The sequence below is a fragment of the Arvicanthis niloticus genome, chromosome 20 (genome assembly GCF_011762505.2).
Source record: "Arvicanthis niloticus isolate mArvNil1 chromosome 20, mArvNil1.pat.X, whole genome shotgun sequence".
Lineage (NCBI taxonomy): Eukaryota > Metazoa > Chordata > Mammalia > Rodentia > Muridae > Arvicanthis > Arvicanthis niloticus.
The window spans coordinates 695,618-703,946 of record NC_047677.1 but is presented as its reverse complement, the minus strand read 5'-3'; positions in this window follow the sequence as shown (position 1 = coordinate 703,946).

Sequence of the window (8,329 nt, the reverse complement as noted above, 5' to 3'; positions counted from 1 at the left end):
TGACTTACCACCACAGGGAGGTCCTCTCCACAGTCCACAACAGAGACGTCCTTTCCACTGCCTCCACAGGGATGTCCTCTCCAATGTCCAACACAGGGACATCTCTCCCACTGTCTTACACAAGGATCTTTTTCCCACAGTTTACCACAGGTAAATTCTTCCCACAATGTACCAAAGAGACGTCCACCCCATTGGCAACAACAGGGATATTTCCCCACTGTCCAACACAAAGACCCCCTGTTTACCATAAGAATGTCCTTACCACTGTCCACCACAGGTGGTCCTAACTAATGTCCACCACAGGGACATCCTTCCCCCTGTGCACCACAGGGACATCCTCCTATGCATAAAATGGACATCCTCACCACTGTACACAACAAGGACATCCTTCTCTGCACACCAGGGTCATCCTCACCACTGTCCATCCCAGAGATGTCCTCCGTACTCTCCATGACAGCGACATCTTTCCCACTGTCCAACAAATGGACGTCCTCCCCACTGTCAACCACAGGGAGGTCCTCTCCACTGTTCACAACAGGGTTGTCCTAACCAATGTCCACCACAGGGACTTCCTCCCCACTGTGCACCACAGGGAAATCTTTCTGTGCACAACAGGGATGTCCTCACCACTTTGTACCACAATGACATCTTCTGTGCACAACAGGGACGTCCTCACCACTATGCACCACAGGAACCTTGTTTCCACTGTACATCAGAGGGACATCCTCCTCAGTGTACATGACAGAGTGGTTCTCCCTGCTTTCCACCACAGGGACAAACTACCCACTGTCAACTACAGGGAGGTCCTCTCTACTGTCCACCACAGGGACATCCTCCCCACAGTCCACCACAGAGACATCCTTCCAACTGTCCACATCAGGGACAGCCTCCCTACTGTCCATCACAGGGATGTCCTTCCTACTGTATATCACAGAAAGGTACTCTCGACTGTCCACCAGAAGAACATCCTCCCAACTTTCCACCACAGGGACATACTTTCCACTGTGCACCAGAGAGAGGTCCTCCTCACTGTCGACCACAGGGACGTCCTCCTGTGTACCACAAGGACCTTCTTACCACTGTCCACCACAGGATTGTCCTCACAAATGTCCGCACAGTGACTTCCTTTCTACTGTTCACCACAGGGACATCCTCCTGTACACAACAGGGGCATCCTTACCAGTGTTCACCACAGGGACATCCTCCTGTGTACACCAGGGATATTCTCACATCTGTCCACCCCAGAGATGTCCTACACACTGTCCACGACAGAAACATCCTTCCCTTCTATCCACCAAAGGGATGTTCTCCTGTGCACCACAGAAACATCCTTCCAACTGTCCACCACAGGGACATCCTACCCACTGTCCACCACAGAAATGTCCTCCCCACTCTACACCACATGGACGTCCTTCCCACTGTCCAGCAAAGAGATGTCCTTCTGACTGTAGACCGAAGGGAGGTCCTCTCCACTGTCCACCAGAGAAACATCCTCTTCACTGGCCACAACAGGGATATTTTCCTCACTGTCTCTCACAGGGACATCCTCCTGTGTACCACAAAGTCATCCTTACCACTGTCCACCACAGTGTCTTCCTCACAAATGTCTACCACAGTCACATGCTTCCCACTCTGCACCACAAGGAGGTCCTCTCTTATCCAACTTAGATATGTCCGCCACACTCTCTATGACAGGGACATTATTCCAACTGTCCACCAAAGAGACGTTCTCGTGTGCACCACAGAAACTTCTTCACCACTGTCAACCACAAGGATGTCCACCCCACTGTCCACCAAAGGGACGTCCTCCCTACTGTCCACCAAAGGGAATTTTTCTTCACTGTCCACAACAGGGTCATCCTTACCAATGTCCAGCACAGTGATGTTCTTCCCACTGTTCACCACAGGGACATCCTCCCCCCTGTACACCAGAGGGACAAAAGGGATATCCTCACCACCGTGCACCACAGGGACATCTTCCTGTGCACAACAGGGACGTCCTCAACACTGCACCACAGGGACATCCTTTCCAATGTCCACAACAAGGATGTCCTCCCTACTGTCCAAAAAAGTTAGGTCCTCCCTGCTGTCCACCACAGAAACATACTTTACACTGTCCACCACAAGGACATCCTTCCCACTGTCCACATCAGCGACGACCTCCACACTGTGCCCCACAGAGACAACCTTCTGTTTTTCAAAAACAGAGAGGTCCTTTCCAAATTTCACCACAGGGACATCCTCCCAACTGTCCACCCCAGGGACATCCTTCCCATTGTCCACCACAGAGACGTCCTTACAAATGTCCACAACAAAGATGTCTTAACCACTTCCAACCTAGTGATGTCCTTCCCACTGTCCACCACTGGGACTCAATCCCACTGTCCACCACAGGAAAGTCCTCTTCACTGTCAACCACAAGGACATTTTTCCAAATGTGCAGCACAGAAACATCCTCCCCACTGTCTACCATAGGGACTTCCTTAGGACTCTCCACCAAAGAGACGTACCTCCCACTGTACACCACAGGGACGTCCACCCCACTTTTCACCACAGAAAGCTCCTCTCCACTGTCCACCACAGGGATGTGCTTTTTACTGTCCAACACAGAAACATATCAGCACTTTTCACCACAGGGACGTCTTTTCCACTGTCCTCCAAAGATAGATCCTTCTCGCCCTCCACCACAGGAATGTCCTTCCCACTGTCTACCACAGAAACATCCTCCCCACTGTCCAAAAAAGGGATGTCCTCCCCACTGTCCACCACAGGGACTTCCTACACACTGTCTACCACAGGGAGGTCCTCCCCAGTGTCCACCACAGAAGCGTACTATCCACTGTCCACAACAGGGACGTCCTTCTCACTGTCTACAAAAAAGACCACCTTCCCGCTGTCCACCACAGGGACGTCCTCAAAACTGTCCACCACAAGGATATCCTCTCCACTGTCCACCACAGGGACATCTTTACAACTGTGGAAAACAGGGACATCCTAACCACTGCCCAGCACAGTGATGTCTTTGCCACTGTCCACCACAGAATGGTCCTCTCCACTGTTGACAAAATGGACATTCTCACAACTGTGCACCACAGAGACATCCTCTCCACTGTCCACCACAGGGAAGTCCTTCCCACTTTCCACAACTGGGACATCCTCCCCACTGTCAACCACAGAGATGTCCTTCCCACTGTCCTCCAAAGAGAGATCCTCCTCGCTCTCCACCACAGGGACCTCCTTCCCACTGTCTACCATAGAAATATCACCCCCACTTTCCAAAAACGGGACGTCTTCCCCACTGTCCACCACAGGGACTTCCTAAACACTGTCTACCACAGGGAGGTCCTCCACACTGTCCACCACAGAAACATCCTATCCACTATCCATAACAGGGACATCCTTTCCACTGTCCAGAATAGGGATGTCCTTCCCACTCTTTGCCACATAGACAACCTTGCAACTGTGCATCACAGGGACATCCTTTCCACTGTCCACCACAGGGAGCTCCTCTTCACTCTCCACCACAGTGACATCCTCCTCACTCTCCACAACAGAGACATCTTCCCATTGTCCATCAGAGCAAGGTCCTCTCCATTGTCCACCACAGGGACATCTTTTTCACTGTCCAACAAAGGGACTTTTTTCCCAATGTCCTCCACATGGACATCCTCTGAACTGTGCATCACAGGGATATCCTCCCAACTGTCCACCACAGGGAAGTCCTTCCCACTGTCCACAATAGGGACATCATCTTCACTGTCCACCACAGAAACGTCCTTTCAACTTTCCAACACAGAGAGGTCCTACTCACTGTCTACCAAAGGGACATCTTACCCACTGTCAACCACTGGGAGGTCCTCCCCAGAGTCCACCACAGGGACATCCTTTCTACTGTCTACACAGGGACGTCCTTTGTACTGTCCACCACAGAGACATCTGCCAAACTTTCCACCACAAGGACATCCTCACCACTGTCCACCACAGGGATGTCCTTCCAAGTGTCCACAACATGGATGTCCTAAACACTGTCCACTACAGTTACATCCTTCCCACTGTCCACCACTGGGACTTCCTTCCCATTGTCCACCACAGGAAAGTACTCTCCACTCCCACCACAAAGACATCCTTTCAGCTGTCCACCACAGAATCATCCTCCCCACTTTCCACCACAGGGACGTCCTTCCCACTGTCCAGAACAGAAAGGTCCTCTCCACTGTCATCCACAGAAATATCCTTTCAACTGTCCACCACAGAAATGTCCTCATCACTGTCCACCACAGGGACGTCCTTCCCACTGTACACCACAGGGACATCCTAATATGCACAACAGGGACCTCCTCAACACTTTGTACCACAGGGACATCTTCCTGTGCACAACAGGAACTTCCTCACCACTGTGTACCACAAGGACACTTTTCCCGTTATATACCACAGTAACCCTCCGCACTGTCCACCACATAGAAGTCCTCCTCACTGTCCACCAATGTACATCCTTACCACTGTCCACCACAGTGTCATCCTCACCAATGTCCACAACAGTGATGTCCTTCCTACTCTTCACCATAGAGACATCCTCTTTTAAACAACAGGGACATCCTCACCACTGTGGACCACAGAAACATCCTTTCCACTGTCCACAACAGAAATGTCCTTTTCACTATCCATAACAGGTACATCCTTTCCACTGTCCACCACAGATACATTCTCCCCACTGTCCACCTCAGTAACATCCTACCCACTGGCACCACAGGGAAATCCTCCCCACTGTCCACCACAGGGTCGTCCTTTCCACTGTCCACCGCCAGGATGTCCTATCCACTGTCCACCACAGGATCATCTTCCCTAATTCCACCACATTGACATCCCTCCCACTGTCCACCACATAGATATTTTCCACACAGTCCACCGCAGGTTCATTATTCCCACCATCCACCACAGAGACGTCCACCCCACTGGCAACCACAGGGATGTTTTCTCCGCTGTCCATCAAAGGGACGTTTTCCTGTGTACCACAAGGATATCTGTACCACTGTGCATCACAGGGACACCTTTCCACTGTCCACCACAGCAACGTCCTCCTCACTGTCCATCACAGAGAGGTCCTCCCTAATGTCCACCACAGGGACGTCCTTCCTACTGTCCACCACAGAAATATCCTTGCCACTGTTCACCAATGGACATCCTTAACACTGTTCACCACAGGAACATCCTCCCCAGTGTCCACCAAAAGGAAATCATTAACATTGTTCACCACAGGAACATCTTCTCCACTGTGCACCACAGGGATATCCTCCTGTGCACAAGAGGGTCATCCTTATCACTGTGCACCACATGGACATCCTCATGTGCACACCAAGGATGTCCTCAGCACTCTCCACAAAATAGATGTCCTACACACTCTCAAATACAGGGACATCCTTCCCACAGTCCAACTAAAAGACTTTCTACTGTGCACCACATAAACGTACTCACCACTGTCCCCCACAGGCAGGTCCTTTCTATTGTCCACCACAGGGACATCCTCCAAACTGTCCACCAAAGGGATATCCTCCCAACTGTCCACCACAGGAATGTCCATTCCACTGTCCACAACAGGGACATCCTCCCCTCTGTCCACCACAGGAATGTCCACCCAGGGTCCACTGCAGAAACGTCCTTTGCACTGTCTACCACAGGGATGTACTCCTCAAGGTCCACCACAATGATGTCCTCCCCACTGTCCACCAGAGGGAGATCCTTTCCACTGTCCAACACAGGGACATCCTCTTAAAATTTTACCACAGATACATCCTCCCCTCTGTCCACCACAGTGATGTCCACCCCAGTGTATACAATAGAGAGGTCCTCTTTACTGTCCACCACAGGGACATCCTCCCCACTGTCCACCACAGGGATTTCCTTCCCAATGTCTAACACAGGAAGGTCCTCCCCACTGTCCACCACAAGGATGTCCTTTCCACTGTCTACCATAGAAATATCCTCATCAGTGTCTACCACAGGGATGTCTTGCCCAATGTCCACCACTGAGAGGTCCTCCTTGCTGTCTACAACAGTGACATCCTTCAATATGTTCACCACAGAAATATCCTCCCCACTGTCCAAAATAGAAACGTCCTCCCCACTGTCCAACACAAGGAGGTCCTCCCCACTGTCCATAACAAGGATATCCTTTCCACTGTCAACCACAGGGATATCTTTCCCACTTCCACCAAAGAAACTTCCTTCCCACTGTCCACCTAGCTACATCCTTGCAACTGTCCACCACAGTGACATCCTCCCCACTGTTCACCACAGGGACGTTCTTCCCACTGTCCACAACAGGGACATCCTCCACCACAGTTATTTCCTTCCCACTGTCAACCACAGAGTGGTCCTAATCACTGTCCACAACAGAAATATCCTGCCAACTGTCCACCACAGGGACATCCTTTCTACTGTTCACCACAGAGACATACTTTCCACTGTCCAAAACAAGGACATCCTCCCCACTGTGCAGTACAGGGACGTCCTCTCCACTGTCTATCAGACTGAGTTCCTCTCCACTCTCCACCACAGGGACGTCCTCTCCACTGTCCACCAAAGTGACGTCCTTCACATGGTCCACCAAAGTGACGTTCTTCCCACTGTCCACCACAGGGACATCCTACCCACTGTCTACCACAGGGAGGTCCTCCAGACCTTCCTCAACAGGGACATCCTCCCCCCTGTCCACCACAGGGATGTCCTTTCCACTGCCCACCAAATGGACATCCTTTGCACTGTCCACAACAGGGATGTCCTTCCAACTGTCCACTAGAGGGACATCCTTTCCACTGTCCACCACAAGGACACACTTCTGAATGCACAGCAAAGGGATGTCCTCCCCACTGTCCACCAAAGGGACATCCTCCACACTGAACTCCAGAGGGAGTTTCTCCAAACACTCCAACACAAGGACATCCTTACCACTGTCCACCACTGGGTCATCCTCAAAAATGTCCAGCACAGTGATGTCCTCCTATTGTCGACCAAGGAAGGTCATCTCCACTTTCCACCACAGTGATGACCTTCCCAATGTTCACCACAGAGAGGTTCTCCTGCTGTCCACCACAGAGATGTCCTTCCCACTGTCCAGCACAGAGACGTCCTCCCCAGTGTCCACCACAGAAATGTCCTCCCCTCTGTCCACCAGAGGGAGTTCATTCCCACTGTCCACCACAGGAACATCTTCCCCACTTTCCACCAAAGGGACATTCTTGCCACTGACCACCACAGGGACATCCTCTTAACTGTCCACCACAGATACTTCTTCCCCACTGTCCACCACAGTTACATCCTACCCACTGTCACCACAGGGACGTCCTCCCCACTGTCCACCACAGGGACGTCCTCCCCACTGTCCACCACAGTTACATCCTACCCACTGTCACCACAGGGACATCCTCCCCACTGTCCACCACAGGGTCCTCCTCCCCACTGTCCACCACAGGGTCGTCCTTATTGCTGTCCACGAACGGGGTGTCCTACCCACTCCACCACAGGGACAACCTTTCTAATGTCCACCCCATTGACATCCCTCCTACTGTCCACCACAGAGATGTTTTCCACACATTCCACGACAGGTACATTCTTCCCACTATACTACAGAGATTTCCATCTCACTGGCAACCACAGAGATATTTTCCTCACTGTCTACCAGAGGGACATTCAGGTGTGTACCACAAGGATGTCTTTACCACTGTGCACCACAGGGATATCTTTTCCACTGACCACCACAGTGACGTCCTTCCCACTGTCCAACACAGAAAGGTCCTCCTGACTGTCCACCACAGGGACGTAATTTTCACTGTCCACCACAAAAATGTCTTCACCACTGTTCAACAAAAGGATGTCCTTAACACTGTTCACCACAGGAATATCCTCCCCACTGTCCACCAAAAGGACATCCTTAACACTGTTCACCACAGGGACATCCTTACAACTGTGCACCACAGGGACATCCTCATGTGCACACCAGGGACGTCCTCACCACTGTTCACACAAGAGATGTCCTACGCACTCTCAAATACAGGTATATCCTTCCCATGGTCCACCAAAGAGACTTTCTCCTATGCACCACAGAAACATACTCACCGCTGTCCACCACAGAGATTTTCTCCCTGCTGTCCACCACTGAAATGTCCTTTCCACTGTTTTTCACAAGGACGTCCTCCAAACTGTGCCCCAAAAGAACATGCTCCCCACTTTCCACAACATGGACATCCTTTCCACTGTCCACAACAGGAATGTTCTTTCCTCTGTCCACCAAATGGATGTCCAATCAAGTGTCCACCACAGAGTGGTCCTCTCT